Genomic DNA, 19,414 nt, shown 5'->3' with positions numbered 1-19,414 from the left:
AAACGCTGTAGGCTGGAGACCTTCAACCTCCCAGCGGACGACTTCAAGGAAAGATTAGCGGAAGTCATCAGTGAGCATGCGGCGCACCACTTCGTCAGCAAGTCGCAGGCATCATACTTGCGCGACATGAAGGGCATCACCCGACACAGATGACATAGTTGTTATGGACTTTGCCGAAAATTATAGTTTTATAGTGCAGGACGCGCCGCAAAGTTTCCATTGGGACAGCTCTCAAGCAGCTGTTCATCCGACATGCATCTACTATCGCGAGCAAGGCGAGGTCGACGGGTCTCTCCACGTGAAGTCCTACGCCATCATTTCAGATCATCTCACACATGACAACGCAACGGTGTATGCTTTTCAGAAAAGCCTCCTAACGGAGATAAGATGTGCTATCCCGGGTGTAACCAAGATTCACTATTTTTCCGATTCCTCAATACAAAAACAAAAAAAAAACTTTGTTAATCTCTGCCACCATGCTGACGACTTCGGGATCGACGCGACATGGCAGTTCTTTGCTACATCGCACGGCAAAGGGCCATGCGATGGCATTGGGGGCACCCTGAAGCGGTTAGCTGCAAAGGCAAGCATTCAACGACCATTCACGGAGCAGATTTTGACTCCAGTACAGCTGCTCCGCTGGGCACAAGAGGCGCTCAAAAATATCACTCCTATCTGGGTTTCGGATCTTGATGTTCAGAAAGCAAGTGAATTCCTACAGCACCGGTATCAAAACGCGTCGCCGATTCCAGGCACACGCCGCTATCACAGCTTATGAACCAGTTCATAAGCACACAATCAATGTTGGACTGACGTCGTAAGAAGCAACGGTTCCCGGCACTACGAGGACCTGTACCGGACGACTGAAATAATGATGCGCCGTCGATCCTCTGCAGCGCTGGAGCTCTCCGCGACGTTCCTTCGGCCGCACAGGCCGCTCCACGTGCCAACCTTCAAAAATTATTTTTTCAGAAACAAAAAATAATGCATTTTTGAAACTTCATCAGCTTGTTCAACGCACCTGATACTATCTCTGTGAGCTTCTCTCATATTTTCCTGCGGCCCACCATTTTTGATATTTCAAGCAAAGCTTACAGTTTTTGCAAAGAAATGACAACTTAACGTATTTTTTTCACGAACTTATTCCCCGCTTTTCTGGACGGCAATTTTTAATCTTGTATAGCCCTACAGTATCTTGCCGATGAAGTATTTCCAGCGTTCTTGTGTTCAGTAAATGGCAATAAAATGGCAAAGTTTGCAATTTTGGCAGTGTTTCCCACGCCATTAAAATTGCACGAAACATGTCCAGAGTGCATTTTGAGTTCTCAGGTGTAAGTATTATCGTTTCAGCTTCCATCCAGTCTAAAAATGCGCGCAATTTCATTCTCCATTACGCAGCGCGATTAGGTTTTTGAAGGTGCGGTTTTGCGCAATTTCCTAAATTTCAAATTCAAAGTTCAAGACGGAAAATTTTCTTAACGAGTTGAAACCTCATCAGTGATGTTTTCTTATCATAACAACACCACCTGATTTTTTAAAGCAAAATCTGCGATGGTCAAATTTTTCACTCGGACGTTTGGCGTGGAATGACCCAGCTGTAGCAGCTGCATCAGCGAGTTCATTCCCGGGTATACCCACATGACTGTGTGCCGAGCAAAATGTTAAAGATGTTACCTTACCAGCAAGGCACTGTGACTTCTGTACAAGAAGGTTTTTCGACATCACTATGTTGTCTACTGCTTGAAAAGAGCTCAGAGAATCTGTGTAAATGGCTGATGACTTGGTGTAACTCTCTAAGATGCAGTTCAGTGCGAGGATTATTACGTATACCTCGGCATTAAAAACTGAGAATATGTGAGGTAGACGATATTATTGTGTGAGCCCATCGGTTACCATTGCACATGATATTGAGGCGCGTGTTTTGGAACCGTCAGTGTAAAAATCTCCGTGTTGCCCAACACTTTCTTTAAGGGACTCGAACTCCTGCTGGAGTACAACAGGTGGTGCGTCCTGTTTCTTGAACATAGTCAGGGAGCTATTGAAACATGGAGGAGACTGCCACGGCGGGACCCGTGGGCTAACCTGTACTACGGTGAAATCATTATGTGGGAAATCGTAATCCTCACATCCGTGAAGAACACGTATGCTAAATGGGGGAATAACGCTGGGTTTATTAAGAAAGGGCTGCTTGAAGCTTGTCCCTTCAAAGCAGGAAATGGCTGGACCATTGGGACCTCTTACTCCAAAGAGTTCGAAACAGAGAAGTAAAATCTCCTTCTCTCCAGTGACCATTCGTTCGACCACTCGACACAGAGGCTTTCCACTGGCGACGTGCGGAAAGCACCAGTTATCAAACGCAGTCCCTGGTGATGTACTGGGTCTAAAATCTTCAGAACAGATTTTTGAGCAGACCCAAAAACAACACATCCATAGTCCAGTCTAGGCATCACTGTGGACACATAGTCCCTGTGGGGAGTGTCACGATCTGCTCCCCAAGATTTGTGGGGCAGCACCTTCAATATGTTAAGGGACTTAATGCATTTTGTTTTAAGGCTCTTGATGTGTGGTAAGAAAGTGAGCTATCAAGGACGACCACAAGAAATGTATGTTCACACCTAACAGCAAGGTCCTGTCCGTTCAGCTTAAAAGTAGGTGGGGGAGACAGTCCTCTGACCCTCGAAAAGTGAACACATACGGTTTTCTCGTGGAGGAACTTAAACCCGTTTTTGTGGAACCATTTGGTAAGCTTATTTAAAGCTAGCTGCACCTGTCGCTCACATGTTGCTTGATTTGCGGAAGAGAAGGAAATCTGAATGTCATCCACGTACAATGAATAAGACATGGTAGGTGGGATTATGCTAGCTACTGAATTGATTTTTACAAGAAAAAGAGTGACGCTCAGGACAGATCCCTGCGGCACCCCGCTCTCTTGAATGAAATGACGGGATAGCGTCGTTCCGAGCCGTGCTCGGAATGTCCCGTTTTCAAGGAAGTTTGTTATAAACTTAAGAAGGCGCCACCTCATCCCGAAAGAGTACATGTCTTGTAGAATACCATACCGCCAAGCGGTGTCATATGCCCTTTCAAGATCAAAAAACGCCGACAGGCAGTGTTGCCTTCTGACGAATGCTTCACGGATCATTGTTTCTACTCGAACGAGGAGGTTCGTTCTAGAAGGTCCAGCCCGAAAACCACGCTGTAGTTCAGAAAGGCATTTATTTTCCACTAGGAAATGGACCAGTCGAGGATTCACCATACGCTCAAACGTTTTGCTGATGCAGCTCGTGAGAGCGATGGGTCGATAACTGGCCGGGCTTGAAGATTCCTTTCCGGGTTTTAACAGAGGAATTACAGTTGAAATTTTCCAGGCTGAGGGTAATGTACACTGGGTCTAAACCTAGTTAAACAATTTGAGCAAAACCCTTTTGGGTGCCTGAGACAGATGACTCAACGTAGAATAAATCACCCTGTCTCGGCCTGGTGAAGTTGCCTTTGTACACTTTAAGAGACAAAGTTCTACTTTCGTGAAAGGCTGATTATACATCAGGCTGTCTCCACAGTACATTAGAATTTTCTTCTTCTCTGCACTACGCTTAACTTTAGGGAACTCGTTGGTGTAGTTGGAGGAAGAGGAAACGCTTTCAAAATGTTCACCGAGAGCGTCAGCTTGTTGCTGTAAGCTTTCACATGGATGACCATTTACTACTAATTAGAAAAGAGGGGTAGCACGGCTCATGTGTACACCTCTGATCTTATGAAGGCGATCCCAAATAAGTTTAGAAGGAGAATTGGAAGACAGGGATGATACAAAACTGTGCCAAGAGGACCGCTTGGGTTGTTTGCGGGTCAACCTGGCTTTGGCTCTTGCCTTTTTAAAGAAAACCAGATTTTCACTGGTGGGGTATCTTCGAAATCTACCCCACGCACGATTTTGGGCTTTTCATCTTTCTTCACACTGCTTGTTCCACCAGGGTATTGGTAGCTTAGGCAAACTACCAGAAGTTTCAGGAATACTGTGACGGAATCTGACATTTTACTTTGAAAGTAAAATGTCTGATTCCGTGGATAGGGGTGCTACGGGCAAAACTGATTTTGGAGCACTTTTTGGAGCAGTTAAATTTGAGTTTTGGAGCTCCTTGGAGCAGTAATTTTGCATACTTTGGAGCATACTGGAGCACAAAAAAGTCATGTTCTGGATCAACTTGGAGCTCAGCATTTCACATCTTTAATGGCACCAAGGAAAATAACCACATCTGAAGAAGCATAGGTTTAAAGATAGCCTTAGTCCGTGTTAACAAGAAAGGACCCTGCTAATACACTTGCCGCATGTATTAAGTCCATGAGTGTGTCCGACACAAAGTAGAAAGCATAACTCTGTGAAGAAAGTTAGGAAACGTTGTTAAGTTATTAGCAGACAAATGCACACACCAAAATCAATCCTTAAGTTGGTCTGCACCTCCAGAAAGTTTCTACGAACCATTTCGCTTTTTTTTTTTGCGTGGTTTTTCGCTTTTTTGCGCGGTTGTTTGTCCAACTGTCCAAGTCTCTGAAGTGCACATTCAAGACTAGCATTTCCTTCTCGAAGAAGTACATGACCACTTTGCACCTTGTGCAAGTCATTTTCTTTAACACCTGAGCTTATTAGCTGCTCTGCACTCAGGAGAAGTGCTTTACTTGATGCCACCTTCTCTTCCAAAGTCTTCCTCTCCTGTTCCTGTGTGGGTTGATCATGTCCATTCACACCCTCTGCGGCCTTCCTCTTGTTGTTTTGTTCCTGAATACTGAGCCTCTGCTCATACTTGGCACGTGACTGCTTTACACTTTTCAGCAGGTCTAGTGTAAGGGGCACTTTCGGTGCATCTCCATCAAACCGGTGAAGGTAACTTTTGATGTGACGCATTCCATTAATGCTAGCGATGCTCAAGGAGCTACGACCATCAAGAAGATGCTTATTCTCACTAAAACCCCTTTCGCAATCAGCGTTGCCATGTGGCAAGCAAAGGAGTGCCTTGACCACTTTGGAGAGCAAGGGGTATTTCTGTGCTCCTGTTGTTGACTTCAAAGAAAATATTTTTGCCCAGTGGATATCGATCCTTTCTTGCAAGCACAGAGCATTCCAGTCATTGTTGCACTTGAGCATGTGCCACTCGTCGACAAGCGACGATACCTGATCATCACCCAGAACCTGAGGTAGTTGTGCTGCAAGGTACCGCAGGGAACGGACTTCCATTTCAGCATTGTCATATTCCACAGCAACAAGCCTCATGTGCATGATGACCTTGTTGTCTAATGGAAGCCTCTCCAGGAGAGACTTTGAGCAGGCAAGGTAGAAAGCTCGAGCACCAATGCGGAATGTTTTCTTCTCAGTAGGATCCCAAGTAGCTATTTCCTTTTCAGTGTCTGAGCCCAGTTCTGGTTTAGACTTCCAAAGTGTGGCATCACTGAGGTTGAGTTTTTTTAGCTCATCGGCACTCAGGTCACAGAAAGCCTCGTTCCGCAAAACACGGCTCAAGGCTCGCAGAGTCAATGTCACCAGCTCACCATGAAGAACGTGTACCAGTGGTTCCTTTCTCTGAAAAAGCTTCTGGAATCCTGTAAAGAGTTCTGAAAAGAAACAGGATCTTTGCGTAGAGAGTTTTGCTGGAGAATACCAAGGCAAGTCTCTCGTGCTGGGTTTCGGCATCTGGCCGCCGTTCTCTTACATCAGTCTCCAAGAAGAAAGACCGCAGAGCGGCGAACTGTTCTTCAATACGGGATATGGAGTCCTGAAGAGTTAGCCACCGATTTGAGACGTGGCGAAGGAGAACATGAGGTGCAACGTCCAAGGCCCTTTGGCAATCTTTCAAACCCTCCGCACGTACAGCATGCTTGAAGTAGTAGTAAACATTCCTTACGAGCTCTTCAACGTCTGAGCAAAACGCATCCAAGCCCTTCGCAAATGCATTGTGAACTTTGTGTAAGTTACACTCCCCAATGTCAACCAGGCTGGGATTCACTTTCTTTGAACTTTTCTTAACAGTCTGCATCACATTTGGGCCATCACTGAAAAACCAGACTAGTCCTTGCCTTGGCAGTCCGACCATTGCATCTTCCACACGACCGACTGTTATGTCCGCAGTGGCACGTCCTAAGTTGAAAGACTCTAAATGTTCCACAACGACCTGCTGCTGGCTTTCCGAAAAGTATCGCACAAGCACGTCTAGCTGCTGCACCCGCTGCTCAGGCTTCGGTGTTTCGTCGATCATCAGCGAAAAGAAGACATTTGCCGTGCACAACTCAGCAAGAACCTTGGCCTTGAGGTAAGGTCCGAGTCCATCTGATACGATGTACGAAACCTTGGCCCTCGCACAGTTGAAGTTCTTTGCGATTTCGCTATCCGGTAACATTCTTTGGTAGATAGTAGTTGCTGTCTCGGCCCAAGAATACGGCAATCCCTTGGAGACCAATGACATCACAAATAATGCCTCTGCTTCACATGCTCTGTCGCGCAACGATGTACGAGCACCTGACTGCGAGAAATCTATTGTGCCTTGGACAATTTTCAGCGCCTGCAGAACACCGTCGTCACCTCTGTGCCCAGCTGCTACGTCAAGGTGTCTCTTGCTGGACGCATGACGTTTAACAGCAGCCACGCCATGCTGAGCGCACGAAATTACGACTTTGCACAGGACGCACACAGCATCAGTGTCCTTAAATCCGGGTTTGCACCAAACGCTGATGAGGTCATTGTTGGAATCCGCTTCATTTAGCACAGTTAAACTGAATTTGGTGCTCCGACCTGCGGCGAAAACACACAAACGCAACCATTAAATTGATGCGAATCTCTCACGCAACTAAGCTCAGAAAAGCGATCTCTGTGTTGTAACTAAGCAACAAAGCAAAAAACGGTCGCTATATGCGATCAAAGCTAGCCAAGGTATTGCCACGAAAGTCGGAACTCGGACCACCCTTGTGAAAACCGAAAGTGTAAACAGCGCGGGCCGCCCATACGTCTCGAACAACAGTATATTGCGATGAATTTAATGATAAGGGACGCAACTGGGAAGCATTACGGGTAAGGCTATATAATGTGGAAGAGCTACTTACATTTGCTCATCTTGACACACACCTACGCTTGTCGCCGCATATAGTTAACGGCACCGAGGCACCCGCCACACAAACAGCAGCAGACGCAGGAGACACCCTGGCGGTAGAGGTGCGCGCCGGCGGCGGCCCAAAATGTCTGCGCGCCGCCAACGTGGTAATTCGGCACAAAGTCTGCTTTTCGACCAAAAACGCTCTAAAATCTCTCTGGTTTAAACAGAACGTTTTCGTCTCATGTTCTGCAATGGTTCACCCTCTTTTGTTTTTATATTCGGTGCAGCACTCTGCATGTGAGCATAATTCGAACGCACGGCGAAAAAAAGAGATGAGTTCGGCGGCCCCGCCGCCGCCGCCGGGCCTCCAGAGGGGTTCTATTTTCGTCCGCGTGCACCCAGCTGAGAGCTTTCGACTTTTGATCTTATGGCGCAATTTCCGCCGATTTCACGTTTTCGGCGCACGATGTCGCAAGAAATCAAGCTTGTATCAAAATTGCGCAATTGGCGCAGCCGTAGCACCCCTACCTGCCCCATCGACCTTTGACGATCTCCCGCGCGCCATTGTGTCTCAGGGAGAGATTATAGCATATTTTGTTCATCCTCTTTAGCTTGAGACTTCCACCCCCAAATGCTAATCCTTCCGCGTAAACTCGTCAAAGTGGGGATGAATGTTGTCTTTTCCCCCTAATATACCTGATTAGACACGGGTCACAATTTTAAAACCCATGAGTACAAGCAAAGTGCAACCACCTGTTCCATGTATATGCGTTTGAGAAAAGTGTTACTCCTGACTGCAATTAACTAAAGTGTAACCGTCTCTACCGTGACGAAAGCATGGAAGTACAGATGCTGTATGGGATGGCCCGTCTGATTGCAAATGTCCTTTAGAAGCCATTAGTAACGGCGTATCACTGAAATCTTAAAGGGTGCTAACAAAGCAAACCAAGGGAAAGAAAAGAATAATTGGGAAAAAGATAACCTCTGGAAGAGCCCTACAAAACCAAGTCGAAGGCTCAACGCGAGGCAGTCGGTAGAAGATGTAGCCAGAAGTCGGACGTCCCAGCATCAACCTCGTTCTGTTGTTGTTTTTCCTAAAATTTAAATTACTGTCCACCTTGTGTGTGTTTGAGAAGTGAAGTGAAGTGCCTATCTGTGTTCATCGATCAAGACTTCGTCGGCGAGCATCACCACTCACCCCAAGGAACCGCCGAAGACAACCCCTGCACATCACCTAACAGATAAGACTGATTTGTTGCCCGCCACTCGCAACTTTTACTTTTAATTTTTGCTGTCAATCGTAACTGTTATTAGAATCCTTGCCTTAGTCACCATGTTGTTATTGAGTGCTTATCGATACTAGGAATTTATGTGCAGAGTAAACTGATGATGATGATGATTCGGAGTTTAATGGCGCAAGGGCAGCTTAGGCCGCAGAGTAAACTTGTTATTGTTGCCGACACCTCGACTCTCCTCGTAGTTACTGTTGTGTCACTGCCGAGGGGCGTGTCTCTTGACCCGGGGACAGTCTGCCCACTTCTGTTTTTGTCGGAACGCTGATAGATCGGACACTGTGGCTACATTTAGCTTTTGTCAGTGGAAGCAAGCCTAGCCCTCCCGATCTAGCGACGGAGGTGAAAGCCCACTTTGTGCGATCGCGAAGCAGACCCAGTGAGATTGTGAGGCCATTATGCGGCACACTTGGTTTCCGTGACAAATTTCTGGCGCCCGCGGGCTGTCCACACAGAGTAACAGGGAAAGAAGAGGTGTCGAGTGTTTGGGTTGAGGCTTGTGTGCGCGTATACCGACTCCGAAATGGAAACAGATTTAACAGAGAAACTGATTACTCTCGACAAAGACCTCGGTTTTGGGGGGGAATAACTTCAAGAATGGGTTAAGGCAGAGCGTGAGAGAGCGCGCGAAGATAGAGCTGCAGAGCGTGAAAGAAGAAAAACGGAAGCCGAAGCCGCTGGAAGATTGAAACAGCTAGAACTTCTTCAACTCGAGAAAGAGAAGGAGCTATTTCTGTTGAGGGCCGGAAATGGTCAATGTCAGGGAGCAGAGAATAACGGAACCCCCTAAATTCCACGAGATTCCATAGGCAAAGTCCCCACAAGTTGCTGCCACCTTTCGAAGAGCGGTCGGACGACCTAGACGAATACCGGATAAGGTTTGAAAAAATAGCGGAAGGACAAAATTGGGTCAGAGATCAATGGGCAAGCGCTCTGAGCCTTCGTTTAACGGCGAGGCGTTATCCGTGTACAGCCGAATGGCTCCTACCGACTGTGTTGATTACTGCAAGGTGAAGCAGGCATTACTCTAACGGTTCAGATTAACCGACGACCGCGAGAAGTTCCGTGATTCTGCCCCTAAGGATGGAGAAACAGTAGCTCAATATATTGCGCGTTTGGAAAACTACTGGGAAAGATGGACTGAGCTATCCGAAACAAAGAAGGAGTACAACGAAGTGAAGGAATTACTTTTGAAAGAGCGGCTGTATGGCCACACCGACGAAAAAGTTACCCTTTCTCTGCGAAAGCGCAAGGGCGAAACTTTGAAGGAGCTCCTGATCAGAGCGGAGCAGTACGTGGGAGGCTCACCACCTCCGAAATTTTGAAAAGAAAGCAAGGGAAGAAGGGGACGAAAGGAGAAGGAAGAAACACCTTCGAGAGAAAAGGCGAGCCAGGTTTGAAAAAAGTTGAACATAACAAGAGGGACTGGCCGCGGTGCTGCATTTGCAATCGTATTGGTCAGCGACCGCAGGATTGTAGAAGCTCAGCAGCGAGACCCCCACCAAAGTGTAACAGGTGCGGTTGAATTAGTCATACGTCGTGGAACTGTCGGGCGCGGACCGAAGATCAGGCGAAACCAGTCACCAGGGAACCCCCAAAAGAATTAATGTCGCTATGCGTGCAAAAGGCTTTGTTGAGTTGAAAAGCGGGATGAAAATACCTGTAGTACAAGCAGCCGTATCAGGACGTAAGGACCCATACGCAGAGAACAAGCTGCCGGTGGAAGAAGGCAAGATGCGTGGACGAAGTATGAAAGTTCCTAGAGATACCAGATGCAGCACTACTATCATACGCAAAGAACTAGTGAGCGAGAACGATTTAACAGGAGCAGTACATCCGGTACACCTCGTCGATCATACCGTACGAATGCTGCCTGAAGGCGAAATTTTTGTACGATCGCCTTACTTTACATGCCGCATCAAGGCCAGATGTATGAAGAACCCCATGTACGACCTAATTCTGGGAAATATAGAAAGTGTCAGAAGCACCGAAGACGCAGATCCCTATTGGAATAGTGACCCAGAGATGCCTGCAGGGGAGACCGAAAACGCTTCGCATGAGCAGACCGCCCTAGAGAAGCATGAGGAAACAGAAGAAAGGAAGATTGCCGAACAAGCGGCAGGTATTGATGAGCCACAGGGCAATTGTAAGGCTCACGCTGTCATCACAAGACAACAGACGAAGGAGAGGAATCCTGTGTTTCGCAAGTTGAAGGCTCCGGAATTGAGCGCAGGGTTGGACACGGAAAATTTTGCCCGTGACCAGAAGGAAGATACAACACTCGAAAAATGTTTTGCAGAAGTAGGCGTGACAAGGAAAACGAGAAGAAAGGGGAGCGGAAGCGCATGCTTCGTGGTGCTCGAATATCAACTTTATAGAAAATGTACGAGAAACACCAGCAGCGAGGAAGTACTACAATTAGTAGTGCCCAAGGAATATCGAGCTTCTGTACTCGAGTTGGCTCACAATGGGATAATGGCTGGCCATCTTGGAAGCGGAAAAATGGCGGACCGCGTCCTGACTGAGTTTTACTTGCCAGGGCTTCGGGCCGATGCCAAGCGTTATAGACACTCCGTTCAAGCGGATCACCATTGATGTTGTCGGACAGTTGCAACCACCGTCTTCACGGAGGAATAAGTTCATCCTGACACTGATGGACTATGCCACGCGATTCCCAGAAGCAGTAGCACTTCCAAGTATTGAAACCGAGAGAGTTGCCGAAGCTCTAGTTAACATCTTCAGTTGCGTAGGCGTCCTTGAAGAAATTCTCAGCCACAGGGGTACTAACTTCACATCCGGTCTTATGAAGGAGGTTGCTAGACTACTATCTCTTCGCAGGTTGACCACGACCCCGTATCATCCAATGGCCAACGGATTAGTGAAGAAGTTTAATGGGACCCTGAAGACTATACTCCGCCACATGTGTGCCGAACGCCCTCGTCATTGGGATCGGTACGTCGCCCCCTTGCTCTTCGCTGACCAAGAGGTACCACAGGAGGGCGGTACCTCGCCCTCTCCACAGGAGGTTCCTGGGGAGAGGGTCCACGGGAACTTTTCTCCCCGTTGGAGTGTTGTACGGGCGAGATGTTAGAGGGCCATTGACCATCCTGAGAGAGCTGTGGGTGAAGGAAGAAGTGAATTCTGAGCTGAGGAGTACCTATCAGTATGTTTTGGATCTGCGCAACCATTTAGAAGAAACGTGCCATATCGCGCACGAAGAATTACAACGAGCATCTGACCGATATGTACGGTATTTTAATACCCGAGCCCAAGACAGACGACTAAAGTCTGGCGACAAGATACTGCTGCTACTTCCGACCGAGGATCCAAGACGCCCTATGACCCAAGACTAAGAAGCAAGTTCGTTCATTTTTAGGCCTGGCGGGCTACTACTGTGATTTGTAGCTAATTATGCTTCGCTCGCTGCTTCGCTAACAGCACTAACAAAGAAGGGGGCAAACAACATGATGGAATGTATCGAAGCACAACAAACAGCTTTCGACGCTCTCAAGCGTGCTTTGTCTGAACCCCCTATACTGAAGGCCCCGAATTTTACCAAGCCATTTATACTCCGAACAGATGCCTCTAATGTTGGCTTGGGAGCAGTTCTCCTACAACACGGGGAGGGTGATCTCCACCCCGTCGAGTACGCGAGCCTTAAACTGTCTCCGTGTGAGCAATCGTACAAGGCCATTGAAAAGGAATGTTTGGCAATTGTGTGGGCCATCAAACGATTTCACATTTTCCTATACGGGACGCAATTCGTTTTCCAGACCGATCATCAATCGCTGAAATACCTTAACGAGGCTAAACTCCTCATTATGAGAATCCTGCGCTGGGCGTTGACCCTCCAAGAGTATGACTTCAGAGTCGAGTCGGTTAGAGTATGGAATGCACTACCAGTACATGTACAAAGTAGCACATCCATATACACCTTTAAAAAGCGAATTCGAAATTACTTCGCTTTAAATGACGTTTTAAAAACCACTTCATATCGCTCATATCAAGGTTAAGGAATGTGGAGAAAGGTTACACGATTTTGAGTCGCATTAACTGTTTACATGTTGCCTTCTCGTCTGGTCAGAAAATAGTTAAGTTGTTTTGTTAATTATTGAGCTATATGATATGTACATTAAACTACTTACTTGCTTCTGTGTGTTATGTTGTTATTCCTTGCCGATTAATTTCATTTTCCACTTCTTCAATCAGGATCTATTACACGCAACCAGCGTTTGATCCTTGTATGATAGCGCCTACTGGTATTACTCTTGACCATATCCCATGTGAAATTTCGGCACCGTGTAAATGAGAACCTGAATAAAAAATATCTATCTATCTATCTATCTACTGGAGGCAGATAATTCAATACCACTGGAAAGTGATCACTCCCCATGGATTCTCTTTTACTGACCACTCTAAAACTTGAAAAAGAGATGGACTACATAGAGACAAATCTAATGCTGAGAAGCACTGCGTAGCGGAATGCACATACGTAGGTGGCCCTGTATTCAAAAGACAGACGGATGATGATAGCAAGAATTTTTCTATCATATTTCCCCGACAGTCGGTCCTTGTACTACCCCAGAGTGGATTGTGCGCGTTAAAATCCCTAAACGAATGAAAGGAGTTTGAAGTTGGCTGCATAGATCTTCTACGTCGTTTTGTGTAATGGATGCTGTTGGCGGCAGATAAACGGAGCATACAGTGACTACTCTGTCCAGGCACACCTGCACTGCTACAGCTTACAACTGTGTATTGAGGTTAACTGCCTTGGCTGGAACAGACGCTCATGTGACGATCACCACAACCCCAGATGAACGATTCGTGTCATTTTGATTCTTTCGGAATATGTTGTTTCTACGTAAAGGAGTTGGAGAAGTTGTATTCAAGTAAGTTTCCTGTAGACAAAAGCATGCCGGGCATTGAAGGTATCGAAAAGATAATTTACATCGTCTAGATTTCATAACAGACAACGGCAATTCCATTGGAGGAAGTAGTTCATAAAGGTGGCTATTCCAAGAAGACAGAAAAGGAAGCGCCGCACATGGTTATGCTGGGGGGGAGGGGGTAATATACATTTATTAGAAAGAAAGGTTATGCCGGCTGAGTAATACTAGTTTCATTTAAGAGGTTGGACCCTTCGCAGCGGTGGCTTCTGTGGTTCCCCTGCCTTTTTCTCGTTTTTCTTTTATGTGCATTTCAGGGAGGTTTGATGATGACTTTTGCGACATTCTGTCTCATCACCAACCTCCATGCTTTGAGGGCCTTTCTGGGAGGGGGCTGTCACGCCTCGGACCCAAGTCAACTGCATGCCATCGGCCTTAGAAAGAGCCGTGGCTGCTTCTTTTTGGCCAGTTGGACGGCTGGCTTCCGTCGTAGCAGGAGACACCTGAGTGTCCCCAGGTTCCTGTTGGGGAGTGTGAGGTGGAGGCTCAGTAACCTGCGAGCAGGTTCGGGTCTCCACGGATTTGCTCTGTGGTGCCACTCCCCTGCGCACCACTTCGGAGAAACTGCCTTTCTTTTGATAAGTCGACCTAGTTCTAGCAGCCCTGTAGGAAATATTCTGTTCTGTTTTGATTTCGGTCACTTCTTTTTCATCTTTCCAGCGTGGGCATGATCTTCAGTATACTGGGTGGTTACCTTGGCAGTTAGCACAACGGTATTCGTTGCTGCAAGACTCTCCTGTGGTCACTTTGTGCATGTCAGATGTCCGCGACATGCAAGTCAGCTGTGCCCAAAACGCTGGCATTTGAAACAACGTCTCGGATTTGGCACACAGGGTTTAGCATTAGCACACAGGGTTTAGCAGCACACGTAACCTGCCTTTACGTTGGTGGGTATCGTGTGTAGTTTGAAGGACAGAATAATGTGTTTGGTGGCAATTTCCTTGCCGTCCCTTCTGATCATGATTCGTTTTGCGCATACTCCACCCTTGTCGCACAAACCCTCTTGAATCTGAGGCTGTGTGCATTCGAGAAGCTCGTCCTCAGAGATTACGCCCTTCAATATATTCAATGTACGATGTGTTGTGACATGTACCGGTATGTCCCCAATGTTCTCCAATGTTTGCAATGCAGTGCTTTGTTGCTGAGTTTGAACTTCAACCTGGATGTCCCCTGTGTTCAGTTGTTTTTTTTTTTTTTGCGTTTTCTTCTTTCTTTTTTTTTTTGCTTTATATGATTTGCCGATGACTTTTTCCAGCTCCTACGCCAAAGCCCAAGGAGAGATTTTTGTCAGTGGTTTTCCGTCTTCATTTGATTGAATGACCAGAAACTAGGGGAACCGAGGATCTGGCGTTAGATCAAGAAAGTTCTGTGCAACCCTTTCGGTGCGGCACGTTTTCAGGCGCCGATCAGTTCTTTTTTTTTTTAGTTATTCATATGAAGAAAAACTAATATTCAGCGGTGCTCATGTGTGTCGCCCACCATTGAGCCCAACCAAGGGAACATGCCCCGCACGTTAACACGTACCTCTGCACTATACCCTTGTGCAGGTTTCAAAAGAGTGAAAAGACCGCACAATATCTTGTGTTTTGCTTAAGATTATTTGCTTCCTCGATCGACATTATCTCAAAAGACAAAGGCGCCAAATTGGCTTCTTCTCTGAACACATTCCAGTCTGCCTCCGACAGTTTCCACCGTGGTGGTCGTGTCATGAGACTGTTTGTAGGGCTTCGGAAATGTAAGACTACAGGGAAGTGATCACTCCCTCGAGGATTCTGTTCAACTGTCCAGGCAAGAAACTGGAAAATGGATGTGCTGCATAGTGAAATGTCTATGGAAGAAAAATGTTGTGTTGCAGAGTTCACATAGGTAGGTAACCCAGTATTCAGAAGACAGAGTGACCCCGAAAGGAGCACTCTTTCCAACATTTCCCCCCCCCCCCCGTGCATCTAATTTTGCACTTCCCCACAAAGGATTGTGGGCATTCAGGTCGCCTAAAATCATAAACGGCTGGGGGAGTTGATTGTATAGGTCTTCGAAATCTCTTTGCTCTATTACCACTGATGGGGGCAGGTAGAGCAAACATATCGTTAGTGTCCTGTCGAGGCACACTTCGACTGCTACTGCCTCCAAGTCTGTAACGAGTGGAAAGTGTTTTGCAGGTATGCACTGCGGAATGACTACAGCCACACCACCAGATGCACGTGCGTTGTCTGTGCGGTCCTTCCTGAAAACATTATGGCGACGGAAAGGGTTTAAGTTTTCTTTGTGTAGGTATGTTTCTTGCAAGCAGAAGCAGACAGCTCTGTACTTTTCAAAAAGATCTTGTACATCATTAATGTTACTGTAGAGGCCTCGACAGTTCCACTGAATGAATACCTGTCCCATAATTAGGATGGAAATAAGGAAAAGCAAAGGGACTCTGCACATTGTGTGTTAAGGGGGTGTGACCCTTGGCGGGGTAAGCCTCTGTTTCTCCTTCGACTTGCCTCTACCTCGACCTCCATGTTTTTCTCTTTGCTCCTTCCCTTGTGAAGGAGCTCTCTGGTCCAGACTGCTTGGAAGACTTGACGATAATTTCTGCGACATGCAGTCATCATCGTCAATCTCCATTGAGTGTGTGGCAGTCTGGGATGAGCTCCCAGTGAGCCCATCCCAACCTGAAAGCGCGCCATCAACCTCCGTAGAGAGTGGCGGGAGCCGGCGGAGGCGAACTCTCCGCAGACTTTTCTTGTATTTGAGGAGTGTGGAGTGGAGGCCCACAAGTTTGGGTCCCCACGGATACTCTGAGCGATGCCGCTCCCCGGCGCACCGCTTCAGAGAAAGATCCTTTTTTCTAAAACTCCAGTCGTGTTTTCGCTGCTTTGTACGTCAGCTGCTGTACAGTTTTAATTCTCAAGATTTCCTTTTCGTCGCTAAAGCGTGGGCAACTTCTTGAATAGGATGGATGATTGCCTTCGCAGTTGACACAACGGAAAGTGTTCTTACACGACTCTGGAGTATGGTCATCCCCCGCACACTTGGGGCAGATCAGGTGCCCACGGCATGCTTGGGAATGGTGGCCAAATCTCTGGCACTTGAAACATCGACGCGGGTTAGGTATATAGGGTCGGACGTGGCAGTTTACATACCCAGCCTTTATTTCTGTGGGGAGTGTGTGCAATTGGAAGGATAAGATTATGTGCCTGGTTGGTATTTGTTTGTTGTCCCTGCGGATCGATATGCGTTTGGCACTGATCACCCCTTGGTCTTTTAAACCCTCCTCGATCTCTGTTTCGGAGCACTGCAGTAGCTCTTCACTAGATATAACGCCTCGGACTGTGTTGAGCGTGCGGTGTGCAGTCACTGAAACTGGAATATTACCAATCTGTTTTACTGACAATAGTGCTGAGCTCTGCTGCCTGCTCTGGACCTCAATGTGGATGTCACTGTACGCTTTACCTATTACTTGTTCAAGAGTTTTAGCGACGAGAAAGGGAGAGACAGTAGCTAGTGGTTTTGTCTCATCTTCAGCATGAAGGATCAAAATCTTCAGGAACCATGGTTCGCGAGAGGAACTAAAAAACTGCAATGTTTCCACTTCGGTGCGGTGCCTTTTGTGGCGCCGATCATGTTTTTTAGGGTTTGAGTTATCCATAGAGTGGGGGAAGTGATTCGGTGCAGCAGGTGTGTCATCCACCATGGAGAACAACGAGGGAACGTGTCCCACACGTTAACACTGCCTTTGCACTATACGCGAGTGCAGTTCTCTAAAGGAAGAAGTACTGCCCAAGGTTGACCCTTGCCGCCAAAGAAGGTGAAAAGAGGAAGAAGTGGGCGGGAGGAGAGAGAGAAAAAAGAAAAGAAATGAAAACAGAGATGGTGACTAGCTGAATAGTCCTGGCCGGGCCTTCCAAGACCACCCGTCTATGGGAAGCAGGGGCCAAAGCAGTGTGTTGTTTTCTCGGAGGGGCCCCAAAGGGTTCCAAACCGACCTCCAGGTCCACTCAGCCAGGATCCCCCTTTCCTCAGACACGGGAAAGCCACGCACAGCTATACGTGGGGGTCTCCCTCCTGCGGCGACCCAACCGTGAGTGCAGGAGGGGGCTACTGCGGCTGCTGCCGGGCGATGGGGGCGCCAAGTCCCCGACGCCGGGGATTTTTTTTTATCTACGTTCAGGTGAAGTTGGTGTTCATCTAGCTTGTTGTTACTGCACTCTAAAATCTGTACCTTCTACGTACTCGACGAAGTAAAAGGATCGTAAGAATGATGATTCGGAGTTTAATGGCGCAAGGGCAGCTTGGGCCGGTGCGTAAGAAACAGAGGGAAGTTGGTGTTCATCTAACTTGTTGGTACTGCATGTGGCAGAATGAGAGGCCACGGCTGAGTAGTAGATCTCCGAAATGGTAAGTTCGTGGGACGATAAATTAACGACATTATGGGACTTTTGGGGTAGCATCTCCGCAGATGAGACTGCTGGAGTGGGATCTGTTTTTCTGGCAAGCGCTTGGTGATTTTGCGATGGCGTATTAGTTGTACGTGTATGATTTATGTGATCACAGTCCTGAGCTGACACATTGGGTTCAAGCGTAGCTGGCGTATTAATGTTGTCCCCCCCTTACAAAAATTTCAAATGCCTTTCTAAAGAAACTCTATTGCATCGACACAATAGAGGCATTTCGTACTCTAAAGAGAGTCAAAAGAATTCTTTACGACTTGCTAACAAATTCCTAGTGACTCTGTATGGAATATTGGCCACCGTAATTCTAAAGAATCTCAAACGAGTGTCTATCGAGTGAATGTCAAATGAGTCTCTTTAGAGTTCCTTCAAACTGACACCATGTAATTTAAATACGTAAATATTAGCAAAACATGATAAACAGATAAACCATAGTTGTACTTGTTAAATATTTTTATTTACATTTGGAAAACTCATTCGCACTACTACAGTATACAGGGTGTCCCAGAAAACGTGTCATTGAATTATAATAAAAAACTACACCACCTAGAGTCATGCGGTCAATGTCATTTGTTCTTACTGGGTTTTTGCCACCTCCTCATGTGAATGTCGTGTAACGCAAGTTTAATTATGTAAATTTTCGGGAGCTTAAGTCGGAAATTTGCCTAGTAAATGTCACTTTTTTACCCCAACAATGTGAAGAGCGTGTCATATTTAGTCAAATTAATGATAATTGACAGGGATATTCAGGAGCTATCCCATCGGAAAAAATAGCCGAACATCATGCTCTACGGAGGTCGCACAGAATAGCGCACGATTAATTTTTCAGCGCAATCTTTGTCAGTCCGACGAAAGGAGGTTCGAAACCCAGCCCTCCCAGACATCGCAGAAAGACATAAAACAGGCACGGCTTATCACGTCCGACTTTCGCTGGGATAATGCTTTCCCTCTCCCAATTTGAGGAACAGTTACTTTTTCTACTATCACTCTGTGGGCTGGCTTCGGAACCTCCTTTCGTCGCACTGAGAGCGATTGCGCTCAAAAAGTCAGCGCGCGCTATGGTCGGGTGCTCCGAAAAGCATGGTATTCGGCTATTTTTTCCGATGGGATAGCTCGTGAATATCACTGTGAATTATCATGAATTTGAGTGAATTCGGCACGCTCTTCATATTGGTGGGGTAAAAAAGTGACCTTTACTTGGCAAATTTCCGAGTTGAGTTCGCAAATATTTACATAATTAAACTTGGAGTACAAGACATTCACATTAGGAGGTGGCAAAAACCTAACAAGAACAAATGCTCTTGACCGCATGGTTCTAGGTGGCGTAGTTTTTTTTATTATAATTCAATGACACGTTTTCTGGGACACCCTGTATACACATACTGCTTTGGACACAGCTGTCTCCAATCTGCAGTTTGCGGTTGAACGATCCTTTACCGACACTCAGACGTCCAACAAGATCTAAACATGTGGGAAGCTGAAGACTGGCTCACTGACTCATTACCTTCTTGCTAGCTGCCTAAGTGTCAATAGGGGATCACTCAACCATAAACTGCAGATTACAGGCAACCGTGTACAATAGACTACATTTGTACATGCTATTCTCTGCAAAGCAGTGACGAGAGGCTGCTCTTCAGTTGTGTGTCCGAGATTCCAGGAAGCTT

At 46.7% G+C, this 19,414-nt stretch overlaps 1 pseudogene; it reads right to left on the bottom strand.

Annotated features, from left to right (window-relative positions):
- Positions 1-4,281: 4,281 nt before the first annotated feature.
- Positions 4,282-7,641, bottom strand: LOC135389491 (uncharacterized; annotated as a pseudogene).
- Between the last annotated feature and the right edge of the window lie 11,773 nt (positions 7,642-19,414).

The sequence above is a fragment of the Ornithodoros turicata genome, chromosome 3 (genome assembly GCF_037126465.1).
Source record: "Ornithodoros turicata isolate Travis chromosome 3, ASM3712646v1, whole genome shotgun sequence".
Classification (NCBI taxonomy): Eukaryota; Metazoa; Arthropoda; class Arachnida; order Ixodida; family Argasidae; genus Ornithodoros; species Ornithodoros turicata.
This window is presented reverse-complemented; position numbering and strand designations above follow the sequence as displayed.